This window comes from Phocoena sinus, chromosome 6 (assembly GCF_008692025.1).
Source record: "Phocoena sinus isolate mPhoSin1 chromosome 6, mPhoSin1.pri, whole genome shotgun sequence".
NCBI classification, from domain to species: Eukaryota; Metazoa; Chordata; class Mammalia; order Artiodactyla; family Phocoenidae; genus Phocoena; species Phocoena sinus.
The window spans coordinates 94,346,359-94,361,547 of NC_045768.1; positions in this window are offsets into that span (position 1 = coordinate 94,346,359).

The window sequence follows — 15,189 nt, forward strand, 5'->3', positions numbered from 1 at the left end:
AAACAAAAACACTAACTCAAAATGATATACGCTTTTCTCAGGGTATATGCCCAGTAGTGGGATTGCTGGGTCATATGGTAGTTCTATTTTTAGTTTTTTAAGGAACATCCATACTGTTTTCCATAGTGGTTGTATCAGTTTACATTCCCATCAACAGTGCAGGAGGGTTCCCTTTTCACCACACCCTTTCCAGCATTTATTGTTTTAAAAAACAAATGATATATGCACCACCATGTTCAGTGTAACATCATTCACAATAGTCAAGACATGGAAACAACCTAAGTGTCCCCTAACAAATGAATGAAGAAAATGTTACACATATACACACATGCACAGGCACACACACACACACAAACATATATAATGTAATATTATTCAGCTACCAGAAAGAAAGAAATCCTGTTATTTGCAACAACATGGATGGAACTTGATGGAATTATACTAAGTGAAATAAGCCAGACAAAGAAAGATAAATATTGTATGATTTTATATGTGGAATCTAAAAAAATGTCACGTTTATAGAAACAGAGTGAAAAGTGTTTGCCAGGGGCTGGGTGCTGGAGGGAATAGGGAGAGATTAGTAAAAGCATACATTTGTTAAAAGTAAAAGTGTAAAAGTTATACTTTCAGTTATAAAATGAATAAGGTCTGAGGATCCAATGTATAACATGGTGACTCTAGTTGAGAACACTGCTGTAAAATTGAAATTTGCTGAGAGAGTAGAATTTAAATGTTCTCACCAAAAGAAAAAAATATTATATAAATATGTAAGGTGATGGGTGTGTTAATTAACTAGATAGGATGAATCCTTTAGTAATGTAGATAGATATCAAACCATCAGGATGTACACTTTAAATATCTTACAACCTTATTTGTCAATTATACCTCAATAAAGCTGAAAAAATGAAGTATTCATGTACATTTTCGGTATAAGAAATAAATAAAATTACCAAAAAAAAATCTGAAGAAAACTCTAAATCAAAAAGGTACATGCACCCCAATGTTCATTGCAGCACTATTTACAATAGTGAAGACACGGAAGCAACCTAAATGTTGCTTCAGATGAATGTCGTTGAACAGATGAATGGATAAAGCTGTGATATGTGATTGATATATATATATATATATATATATATATATATATATATCACACACGCACACACACACACACACATATATATAATGGAATATTACTCAGTTGTAAAAAAGAATGAAATAATGCCATTTGCAGCAAGATGAATGGATCTAGAGATTATCATATTAAGAGAAATAAGTCAGACAAAGCCTAATATCATATGATATCACCTTTATGTGGAATCTAAAATATGATACAAATGAACTTATTTACAAAACAGAAATAGACTCACAGACATAGAAAACAAACTTATGGTTACCAAAGGGAAAAGGGGTGGGGGAGGGATAAAGTAGGAGTTTGGGATTAACATATATATACACTACTATATGTAAGATAGCTAAAAAACAAGGACCTACTGTATAGAACAGGAAAGTACACTCAATATCTTGTAATAACCTATAATGGAAAAGAATCTGAAAAAGAATATATATATAAACTGAATCACTTTGCTGTACACCTGAAACTAACACAACATTGTATTACCTATAATTCAATAAAACATTTTTAATAAAGAACAGGAAGAAAGCTGAAGATATATCCTTAAAAAACAAAATGAAGAGAGAGAGATCTATTACAGTCAACAGATTAGCAGGTCTCAGAGGATGACTTGGAAGCCAGTAATTGACTTGGACAGGTAAGGAGAGTCGACCAGAAATGATTGCTACTAGAGAAAATACACACATATACACACACACACAGGCACTCAGATACACATTCACACACACATACACTCATGCACAGAGATATACAAATTCCCACACAGGAACACATACATATATGCACAAACATACACATGTGTGCATACACACATACATACGTATGCACAGACAGACTCACATGCAACACACAGAGATGCATATACACACCTAATTAGCTTATCTTATTCAAGTCTTGGAACCACTAAAATAATTTTTGCACCTTGTTTTTAAGTTCTTAAGTAGAAATTTATCTAAAATGCTCAAGTAAGACTGGTGTTTTGGTCTCCTAAATTGTGTGGAATTTTCAGATGCAGATAAGTTAGTCTCTAAGTACCGGGTTGAGGACTGGTGCAGCATTGTATAATTTTTCTTTTGAAGAGCTACAAACACTTCTGTTGATCACATCTCATGTTGCTTTACCCATGAGAAAACAGACATTATTATTCCTGCTTTTCTAGAGGGAAACTAGGACATACTGTGTAAGTCAATCAGCCCCGAGCTGCAATGCTGGGGCTGGGGAGCTGGTCCTATTCTAACTGATGGCAAACTGGACATTGGTGGTTTTGTTTACTACTATGGGTAAAGATTATAGTTGTGTGAGTTGGTATACCTCCTGGGTGTAAGCAGATAAGTTTCTGAATATGGAAATAATATAGAAGCAGGTCTTTTATCAGACCATTTTGTAAATAGTGACAGTGGATCCACGGGTTCTGTCTCCACAACTTCTCTTGCCCGCCCACAGGGAAATGGGTGAACACATCCCTGAGGGACTTGCCTGGAACCTGAGCTCTAGTCTATTGTAAGTAACATGAGAGCAGTGTGGTCCTCAGGCCCGCTTAAAGAAGCAGGCTCTGTTTGCACTGCTGATCCATCCTCAGGGCATTAAAACTTCAGAGCCACTTTGCCTGCCCTGAAGCAACAGGAAGTTGAGAGCTACCCACTCCGTTCTGTCACCTTTGCAAGAGGCGAGTTCTGTATTGATATGTTTGCCACTGTGATCCAGAAATCCTTTACTCCCTGAGGATGATGACTGATTTCAATGTACAGAATAGAGAGGAGTCTCAATTCACGTGTTCCTTGTCTGCTGCCAGCATCAAATGGCACAGACCACTCATGTATTCCTCAGGCCACTAAGCAGATGTTTCATCCTCTCCCTGAAGAAGCCTGGCCCCAGCTGGGTCTCCCAGTCTTTCCCTTCACCTGAGTTTTCTATATGTAAGGGATGACCCTGTGAGGTTCTTGGCTCTGGCTCTTTCTTTCTGTCTCTGCTCAGAACTCCCACCTGCATTAAGGTAGATGGAATTTTCACAGCCAATTTGCTGTTTCGTTAAAGTCCTTTGTTCACATATGAGAATAATGGTACAGTTGACATATGAGATGCAAGAAAGTATCACTGATGTGCTAAAACATCAGGGTACTCAAAAGATTTTGCTAATGTCAGAGCATTTGTCCCACACTAAGCTGATTGGGTTCAATTCCAGAGGTGAGATGACTGAGAATTAGTCTGAGCAGAGCCAGGAGCACATGTGGAGGGATGTGAGAGCTGATCAAAGAGTGCACAGTGCCAGTGAGGTGGTTCCAGGTCTCCTGCCCCAGAGATAGCAACCCATGGACTTTAGTTGTGGGCTTTATGAATGGGAACAATGGCTAGGTCTTCCTCTATATTCTCCCCTCTCCCTCCCTTTGTTTCAGGAGACAGCAGAAGCAGGACACTGCCATGCAGTGAGAAGTCAGGCTGGCCATGGGGCCATGTGCTCTCCCTGTGACACCCTGATGGTCACATAGCATCTCTGTGCTCCACATCTGTAAAGGTTGGGAAGGGAGCGTGATGCCTCTCTCAGCTAAAGAGAGAGCAAACCACTCACAAATTCTATCTCTCCTTCAGCTTTTTTTTAGTTATGGCTGATATATGCAAATGAAAACTGAGGATGTTCCCCTCTATGGAATGCTTCTACCCCTGTATGTATATATATATATAAAATCTGACCCTGTGGGGTATTAATAATAGGAATATACAAAGTGTGACTAAATTTCATAAGATCAGTTTTGTGGAGCCAGTAAAATTGAAGACTTGAGATCATAGTGGGGATTGGTAAAACAGGAGATTTTATGCCAGCTTCTGGATGAAGAGAGGTGAAGTTGGCTTCTTTAAGTAGCAGAATAAAAATCAGTGATAGATAGATAGAGCTACATACAAATGCACAAACACACATACATGTATGTACACACACACTTTCTATTTTTACTTTCATATGAAGCTAAAGATAGCTGTCAGTGATATTTTTGGAAAGACTACTTAAAAGTTTATGAGGACTGTTGGGTGCCTGCTGAGCTCACTTCTCAGTGGGTATGCACTATAGTAGAGACAGTCTGACAGGTGTGTGAGATTTCAGGTGCTAGCACAGCACAGCCTTCAGCAGATAATTGGTAGAATCAGAGGCCATGTGCAGCTCACATGTTTCCCCTCAATGACATTTATTATTTCTCAATTAAAACACCTGCCTTAACTCACCCTTCTTGCAGGCCTAGTGCTTGAAAGGAGCCTGATACATTCAGTTTGGGGAACCCATCTATGCACCAAACCGAGGGACTGGTTTTTAGAAACACCTCCGGAAATGAGGCTTAGTACTGAACATCTTCCAGTGATTCTGCCTGCAGTAAAATCAATCCAAAACACAGGGCCAATATTGCCCTATCTATCTGACTCTTCCAGAGCAGGCAGGGGCTTCATCTTCCATGTCCTCAAAACTAGCATTTTCCAAGATTGCCAGATTGATTCTTGAAATAGAAAATTATTCCGAAGGAACTATAGTATAATTTAAAAATTAAACAATGATCTTCCGGAATATGGTGTGCAATTCCCACAAGCCCTGGATATTTGTAACAGTCTCCTAGCCACTATCCTGCCTGCCCTCCCTGCATTGCCCAGTCACTCTGAAACCCACCCTTGGCCCACCACATTCAAGAGAAGAGACATCTGGCACATTGTTAAAGAAAATACTATTCCTGGAAGTGTGGTCAAGATAGCAGAATAGGAAGACCCTGAGCTCACCTCCTCCCATGGGCACATCAAATTTACAAGTATTTACAGAGCAACTATCAATGAGAACAGCCTGAACACTAGCAGAAAAGAGTTTCCACAGCTAAAGATATAAAGAAGAAATCACAATGAGATGGGTAGGAGGGGTGGAGATGTAGTATGATCAAAATCCACATACTCAGGTAGGTGACAGGAGAATAATCACAACTGCAGAGGTTCTCTCCAAAGAGTGAAGGGTCTGAGCCTCACATCAGACACCCAAGCCCAGAGGTCCTGCATCAAGAAGAAGAGCCCCCAGAACATCTGTCTTTGAAGGCAAGCAGGGCTTGCATATAGGAGAACTGGAGGGCTGTAGGTAACAGACTCTGCTTTGAAAAATGCATGCAATATCTCACACACTTTGAGACCCAGCATATGGGCAGTAATTTGAGATGACCCTGAGTCAAACCCACCTGCTCATCTCGGGGAACATCTTGAAGAGGCAGGAGGCAACTGGGACTCCCCCTGGGAGCATAGACTCTGGTGGCATCAATTTTGGGGAGCTCATTCTACCATGCAGATATTGGTTCTAGTGAGCACCACTTTGGAGTTCTCTCTCTAGCTTATTAGTGCTAAGGGCTTACCTATCCACCAGCAGGCCAGTAGCAGACCCTGGCCCCTGGACCCCACAGCCTGACAACCTGGGACCCAGACCCTCCCACCAGTAGGTTAGCACCAGCCTTGTCTCCCCTAGGCCCCACAGCCAGCCTTCCTGACCCAACCCTGCCCACCAGCAAACTGGCACCAGTCCTGGGAACCCACCAGGCCATGAAACCAGCTGCTCTGGGACCCGGCCCCTCTCATCAATGGGCCAGCAGCTATCACATGAGGCAGGACCTGGTAGCCAAGCAGGTCAGGACAGCCCTGCCTACCAGGCACCCACAGTAGTCAGCCCCACCACAACGAAAGTCCCATAAAGGGAGCAACCCTAGAGCATATAGCTATGGTGAACAGAGGGGAGTGTGCTGCTGGCCCCATAGGATGTCTCCTACAGGAGACCACTTCTCTGAGATCAGGAAATGTAACTGACACACTTAATACATAAAAATAAACACAAGGATTTGGCCAAAAGAAGGAACAATACAAAATCTCAGAAAAAGAACTAAAATGGAGATAATCCATCTACCTGATAAAGAGTTCAAGATAATTGTCATAAAGATGCTTAATGAACTCAGTGGAAGAAAAATTGAACATGGCAAGAATTTTAACAGAGCTAGAAAATGTAAAGAAGAACCAAACAGAGCTGAATACAATAACTGAAATAAAAATACACTAGAAGGGACAACAGCAAATTCAATGATACAGAGAAATGGATCTATGAACTAGAAGACAGAGTAGTGGAAATAGCTAAGCTGAACAGAAAATAAAAAAGAATTAAAAAAAAGAAGATAGCTTAAGAAACCTCTAAGACAACAACAAGCATACTAACATTGACATTATAGTGGTTCCAAGAGGAGAAGAGAGAAAGGGGCAGGAAATATATTTGAAAAAATAATAACTGAAAACTTCCCTACTCTGGGAAAGGAAATGGACATCCAGGTCCAGGAAACACAGAGAATCCTACACAAGATGAAGTCAAAGAGATCCACCAAGACACATTATAATTAAAATTGTAAAAATTAAATAAAGAGAAAAATTTTTTTAATTTTTAAAAAAGAGAGAGAAAAGCAACTAGTTATATACAAAGGAACTCCCATAAGACTACCAGCTGACTCTTCAGCAGAAAATTTGCAGGCCATAGGGAGAGGTAAGATGTATTCCAAATGATGAAAGGTAAAAACTTATGACTAAAAATAGTTTACCCAGCAAGACCAACATTTATATTTGAAGGAGAGATAGTTTTACAGACAAGCAAAAACAAAGAGTTCAGCAACTGTAAACCAATGTTACAAGAAATATTAAAGGAACTTCTCTGAGCAGAAAAGAAAACAACTAGAAATATAAAAACTATTAAAGGAAAATCTCATTGGTAAAGACAAACATACAGCAAATGTAGTAGTCAGACACTTATAAAGCTAGTAGGAAGTTTTTAAAGACAAAAGTAGTAAAATCTTCTACCCCCACAACAAGTAGTTAAGGGATACACAAAACAAAAAAATCAAAATATGATGTCAAAAACATTAAATGTAGGAGGAGAAGTAAAAAAATGCAAGGTTGTTAGAATGTATTCAAGCTTAAAAGATCATTAACTTAATGTAATCATTAGATAGATAGATAAATAGATAGATATAAATAGTTACATATGAACCTTATGGTCACCACAATCCAAAAACCTATAATAGATACACACAAAATGAATCCAAACATAACACTAAAGATAGTCATCAAATCATAAGGGAAGAGAGCAAAAGAAGAAGAAAGGAACAAAAAAAGAACTGTAAAAACAACTAGAAAACAAAATAGCAGTAAGTACTTACCTATCAATAAATAATTGTGATGTAAATGGACTAAATGCTTCAATCAAAAGACAGAATGGCTGAATGTATATTAGAAAACAAGACCCATATATAGGCTGCCTATAACAGATTCACTTTATTTATTTATTTATACCATTTTTAAATTGAAGTATAGTTGATTTACAATATTGTGTTAATTTCTGCTGTACAGCAAAGTGATTCAGTTATACATATACATACATTCTTTTTTATGTATTTTCTTTTCCATTACGGTTTATGATAGGATACAGAATATAGTTCTCTGTACTATACAGCAGGACCTTGTTGTTTATCCTTTCCATATATAATAGCTTACATCTGCTAACTCCAACCTCCTACTCCATTCTTCCCCGACCTCTCCCCATTGGCAACCACAAGTCTGTTCTCTATGTCTGTGCAGACCCACTTTGGTTACAAAGACACACACGGACCGAAAGTGAAGGGATGTAAAAAGGTATTCAATGTGAATGCAAATGAAAAGAAATCTGGGTAGCAATACTTATACGAGGCAAAGTAAGCTTTAAAACAAAGATAGTAACAAGAGACAAGGAAGGACATTACATAACGATCAAGGAGTCAATCCAACAAGAAGGTATAACAATTGTAATATCTTATTATAATTTATAACTGTAACATGTAAATATATATACACACTCAATATAGGAGCACTTGAGTACTTAAAGCAAATATTAACAAATATAAAGGGGGAAATTGACAATAACACAAAAATAGTTGGGGACATTAACACCCCATTACTTCAATGGACTAATCATCCAGACAGAAAATTAATAAGGAAAAATTGACCTTAAACAAGACATTAGACTAAATGGAATATATATAGAGGGTTGGCCAAAAAGTGCCTTCAGTTTTTAAGTAAAAATAAAAAACACATTTTTCATTTTCACCAAGAACTTTATTGAACAACGTATTCACCCTTTTGTTCCACTACCTCCTGCCATTTTTCAGTCAACTTCGTAATTCTATCTTCTCAAAACTTTTTATCTTTTTGAGCAAAGAATTGTTCCAGGTGCCTTTTACAGTCTTGCAAGAAATTGAAATTTTTTCCATTAAAAGAATTTTTTAAAGACCGAAATAAATGGAAATCCGAAGTTGCAATGTCTGGTGAATACAGCAGATGAATCAGAACTTCCCAGCCAAGCTGTAACAGTTTTTACCTGGTGATCAAAGAAACATGTTGGTCTTGCGTTATCCTGATGGAAGATTTTGCATTTTCTGATGACTAATTCTGGATGCTTTTCGTCAAGTGCTGCTTTCAGTTGGTCTAATTGGGAGCAGTACTTGTTGGATTTAATCGTTTGGTTTTCCAAAAGGAGTTCATAATAGAGGACTCATTTCCAATCCCAACATATACACAACGTCACCTTCTTTGGATGAAGACTGGCCTTTGGTGTGGTTGACAGTGGTTCATTTTGCTTGCCCCACAAGCTCTTCTGTTCCACATTATTGTACAGTATTCACTTTTTATCACCCATCACAATTTGTTTTAAAAACTTAATATTTTCATTACGTTTCAGTAGAGAATCACATGCAGAAATATGGTCAAGAACTTTTTTTCACTTATGTGAACCCAAACATCAAAGCGATGAACATAACCAAGCTGATGCAAATGATTTTCAACACTTGATTTGGATATTTTGAGTATGTTGGCTATCTCTATCTCCCATGTGGTATAACATTGATTGTTCTCAATTTATGTCTTGGTTTGATCTCTATCAACTTCAACTGGTCTACCCAACTGTGGAGTGAGAAGTCTCCAGCAAGAAACTTTGCAAACCACTTTTGACACATTTGATCAGTCACAGCACCTTCTCCATACACTGCACAAATCTTTTTTTGCATTTCAGTTGTGTTTTTACCTTTCTTGAAATAATAAAGCATAATATGCCAAAAATGTTGCTTTTCTTCTTCCATCTTCAATATCAAAATGGTTACACAAAAATTCACCAATGTTGATGTCATTTTTTTAAAATGCACGCTGATATGACAGCTGTCACATACAATCTAACAAAATTGTTTTGAATGAAATTAAAGACAACTAAGTGCTATTAGAGCCATCTTATGATGAATGAACCTTTTGGCCAACCATATATATATATATATATATATATATATATATATATATATATATATATATATATATATGCAGAGAGAGAGAGAGAGAGAACTTTTCATCCAAAAGCAGCAGAATGCATATTCTTTTCCAGTGCACATGGAACATTCTCCAGGATTGATCACATGCTAGACCATGAAACAAGTCTCAATAAATGTAAGAAATTGAAATCATATCAAGCATCTTTTCTAACCACAATGGTATAAGACTAGAAATCAGCTACAAGGAAAAAAAAACTGCAAAAAACCACAAACATGTGGAGACTAAACAATATGCTACTAAACAACCAATGTGTCACTAAAGAAATCAAAGAGAAAATAAAAAAAATATTGGGAGACAAATGAAAATGGAACACAAGGATTCAAAAATCTATGGGATGCAGAAAAGCAGTTCTAAGAGGGAAGTTTATAGTGATACAAGCTTATCTCGGGAAACAAGAAAAAACTGAAATAAAAACCTAATTTTACATCTAAGAGAAACAGAAAGAGAAGAATAAATAAAACCCAAATTAGTAGAAGGAAAGAAATAATGGAGATTAGAGTGAAAAATAAATGAAATAGAGACTAAAGAAACAACAGAAACAATCAATGAAACTAAGAGCTAATTCTTTGAAAAGATAAAACTGATAAACCTTTAGCCAAGCTCATCGAGAAAAAAAGAGAGGAGGCCCAAATCAATGAAATCAGAAATTAAAAGAGAGAAATTAGCAACCAACACCAGAGAAATACAAAGATTCATAAGAGATTACTACAATTATATACCAATAAAATAGAAAACCTAGAAGAAATGGATAAATTCCTAGAAATCTACAATATTCCAAGGCAGAATCAGAAGAAATAGAAAATATGAACAGATGGATTGCCAGTAATGAAACTGAATCAGTACTAGAAAAAAACCTCAACAAACAAAAGTCTAGGACCAGATTGGTCTCAGGTGAATTCTACCAAACATTTGAAGAGTTTACACCTACTCTTCTCAAACTATTCCAAAAAATTGAAGAGAAGGGAGAGCTTATGAACTCATCCCACTAAACTATATTCACCATGATACCAAAACCAGATGAAAGCACCACAAAAAAGAAGAAAATTATAGGCCAATATCCCTAATAAACATAGATGCAAAAATTCTTAACAAAATGTCAGCCAACAAAATTCAACAATACATTAAAAGATCATATGCCATGATCAAGTAGAATTTATCCTAGGGATATAAGGATAGTTCAATATCTACAAATCAATCATATAAGGATGATTCAATATCTGCAAAACTTGATACACCATGCTAACAAATTGAAAAATAATAATCATATGATCATTCCAATAGAGCCAGAAAAAGCATTTGTCAAAATTCAACATTCATTTATGACAAAAATTCTCAACCAAGTGAATAGAGAGGGAACATACCCTAACATAATAAAGGCCATATGTGACAAACTTATGTCATACAAACAGTCAATGTCATACTTGATGATGAAAAGTTGAAAGCAATTCCTCTAAGATCAGGAACAAGACAAGGATGGCCTACTCTTGTCACTTTTATTCTACATAGTATTGGAATTCCTAGCCACAGTAATCAGACAAGAAAAAGACATAAAAGGAATCTAAATTGGAAAAGAAGTAAGACTATCATTATTTGCAGATGACATGATACTACATATAGAAAGTTCTAAAGATGCCACCAAAAAAACTATGAGAACGATAAATGAATTCAGAAAAGTTTCAGGATACATAATTAATATATAGAAATCTGTTGTGTTTCTATACACTAACAATAAACTATCAGAAAGAGAAATTAAGAAAACAATATTGTTTACAATGGCACCAAGAAGAAAAAAAAATACTTAGGAATAAGCCTAACCAAGGAGGTAAAAGGCTTGAACTCAGAAAATTATAAGACATTGTTGAAATAGATTGAAGATGACACATGGAAAAAGAAAAATTTACCATACTCATGGAGTGGAAGAATTAATATTGTTAAAATGAGCATACTACCAAACACAAGCTACAGATTCCATGCAATTCCTATCAAAATACCCATGGCATTTTTTTTCACAGAAGTATAACAAATAATTCTAAAATTTGTACAGAAATAAAATACTTCAAATAGCCAAAACAATCTTGAGAAAGAAGAACAAAGCTGGAAGTGTCACACACCTGGATTTCAAACTATACTCAAAGCTGCAATAATCAAAACAGTGTGGTACTGGCATAAAAAACAGGCACATAGATCAATGGAACAGAATAGAGAGTCCAGGAATAAACCCACACTTACATGGCCAATTAATCTACAACAATGGGGGCAAGAATATGTAATGGAGAAAAGGACAACTACATGCAAAAGAATCAAACAAGGCTACTTTCTCACACTATATACAAAAATAAACTAAAAATCAATTAAAGACTTAAATATAATTCCTGACATAAAACCCCTAGAAGAAAATATAAGGAGTATGCTATTTGATATTGATCTTAGCAATATATTTCTTTGAATCTGTCTCGCCAGGCATGAGAAAGTAAAGCAAAAATAAATAGGACTACTTCAAAGTAAAACACTTTTGCCCGATAGAGGAAACTATCAACAAAATGTAAATGCAGCCTACTGAATGGGAGAAGGTATTTGTAAATGACATATTCAATAAGAGTTTAAAATCCAAAATATATAAATAACTCATACAACTCAAAATAAAAATAAATAATTTGATCTAAAAATGGGCAGAGGAGCTAAACAGACATTTTTCCAGAGAAGACATATAGATGACCAACAGACACATGAAAAGATGCTCAACATTGCTAATCATCAGGGAAATGCAAATGAAAACCACAATGAGAAACCACCTCACACCTGTCAGAAAGGCTATCATCAACAAATAACAAGTGTTGTCAAGGATGAGGAGAAGAGGGAATGCTTTTGTACTCTTGGTGGGAAAGTAAATTCATGCAGACACTATGGAAAACAGTGTGGAGTTTCCTCAAAAAATTAAGAGTAGAACTACCATATGATCCAGCAATTTCACTTCTGGGTTTTTACCTGAAGAAAATGAAAGCACTAATTTGAAAAGGTATATGCATGTCAATGTTCAGAGCAGAATTATTTACAATAGCCAAGATATGGAAGCAACCTAGGTGTCCATCAACAGATGAATGGATAAAGAATATGTGAGATGTGTAGACACACACACACACAGACGTGATGGACTATTACTCAGCCATAAAAAAAGAATCTTGCCTTTGCAACAAAATTGATGGATCAAATTGGTATTATGCTAAGTGAAGTATGTAAGCCAGAGAAAGACAAATACTGCATGATCTCACTTATATGTGGAATCTAATACAAAATAAACAAAACAACAGAAAGAGACTCATAGATACAGAGAACAAACAGATGGTCACCATGAGGGAGAGGTTTGGGGGTTTGGTCACAGTAGGTATCAATCTCTAGTTATGTGATAAATAAGTCATGGGGATACAATACACAGTGTAAGGAATATGGTCAACAATATGTAATAACTTTGTATGGGGACAGATGGTTACTAGATTTATCATGGTGACCACCTCATAACCTATGCAAATGTCAACTCATGTTGTAGTACACCTGAGATTCACATAGTACTGTATGTCAACTATATTTCGTTAAAAACATAAAATCTGGGCTTCCCTGGTGGCGCAGTGGTTGAGAGTCCGCCTGTCGATGCAGGGGACATGGGATCGTGCCCCGGTCCGGGAAGATCCCACATGCCACGGAGCGGCTGGGCCCGTGAGCCATGGCCGCTGAGCCTGTGCGTCTGGAGCCTGTGCTCCGCAACGGGAGAGGCCACAACACTGAGAGGCCCGCATACCACACACACACACACAAAAACCATAAAATCTTATTCCTGACACTTGTTAAAGAACTGTAAGATCCATTTTATTCAAGGCAGGGGCTATTGCAATGGGGTTTCCTAGTGTGGGAGAGACATCAGGTTCCACTCTGAATACAGTATGGGCAAGGGGAGATTTATGGTGAGAGAGGAGGATGGGGGTCAGTGGATAAAAAATCACTACGAAAATCATTGGGGATGAGGGTGGATTCTGGCTAAACCATCCTAAACAGGATTCCTGCTTAAGGCAGGCCAAGGTGATTGGACATCACCAAGGGGTTATGGGGGAGGGGTGGAGGATGAGGAACCTGATCAGATATTGAGTGTGATCAGATATGGAGGATGGGGAGGAGGGATGGCTAAACAGACTCCTCAGAATGCTTGCTAAAATTCGACAATGCAGAGTCCCCAAGTGGAAGCTTCACTTAAAAGAAAAAAATTTTTTTAAATAATTAATTTTTTAAAAAAATTTAAAATTAAAATTTTAAAATTAAATTAAACTTTTTTTTGTAAAATAATATTTTTACTCAGAAAATCCTGAGTAAAATTTGGCCAAAGAGAGAGTCTGTCACCTCCCTACTGTGCACCCAGCCCCACACTCTGCCTCGACTCTTGGAATCTTCATTTTATATCCGTAAGGGAAAGTGTAGCCCTGTGCAGCAGACTGTCATGAAGACTCCTCCGATTTCAGGCTGCCCTGAGAACAGAGGGCTCATACCTTCTAAAAGAGGGCAAACTTTCCGGGGAAACCTGCCAAGGAGGCATCAGAACCTGTCTGTGTCCTCGGATGGAGCCGGAAGGGAAGGCCAGTGTGGTGAGGAAGGTGAGGGAAAGTCTCTTTGAAGAAGTGGCAGAGTGCTTTGCCTTTGCAGGGGCTGTTTTCCTCAGCACCTGCCAAATCAGCATGATTTGAGAGAATCCCTGGAAAACTGGGTATGTGCACTCCCGAGCTGTTGTCTAACCCTGGCTTGGTGAAATCTGAGAGTCAGAAACTGGCTAAGAATGTTCTGAGGGCAGAAGGGTAGAGGCTGAGTAGCGTGGCTCCTGAGAGCAGACGGAAATCAAGGCAGTGAGCCCACGAGACGTATCTTGGGAGACGGTGCCCAACAGGTAGGGACGGCCCCATGTAGTCCTTGACTCTACTAGTGTCCTAGGGACATAGGGCCATCTTCTGAGAACCCACGGGAACTCCCCAAAATAAAGATTCAGATGAAGCAAACAGAAATAGAGGGGAGAAAGGAGGGTGCCAGGGCTGGGGTAGGTGGAATGGATAGTTGTTGTTTAATGGATACATAGTTTCAGTTTGGGAAGATGAAAAAGTTCTGCAGATGGGTGGTGGTGATGCTTGCACAGCCATGTGACTATACTTAATGTCACTTAAGTGGCACCAATGTCCAGCTAAAACATCACCAGTGAGATAAGAATAAGGTAAGGCATTGCCCCTCCAACCTGTCCACCCCGGGAGACCGAAGCCACACAGGGAATGTTCCAGAAGGAAACAGTCAGGCCTTGCTCCCTCCCTAGGGTGGGTTCTGAGGGTCAGTCCTGGAACCATGGTGGTTAGGAAACCCTGCCTCAAGAAAGACGGGACATCCATTCTAATGTAACATGTATAATGATCCATATCGCAGCACAAAACCAGAAGTTAACCTAAAGCAAAATGTTTGGATAAAATGGCAACATACATTACATGGAATGTTATTTGGCTATTAAACATTTTGAATTAGATCCACATCTATTGAATTGTAGGGATGTCTATGCTGTGAAGTAAGGAAAGAAGATGCACAGATTATCTATCTATCTATCATCTACCTTACGATTCCTTTATGATAAAACTCATCAAAGACAGACATTT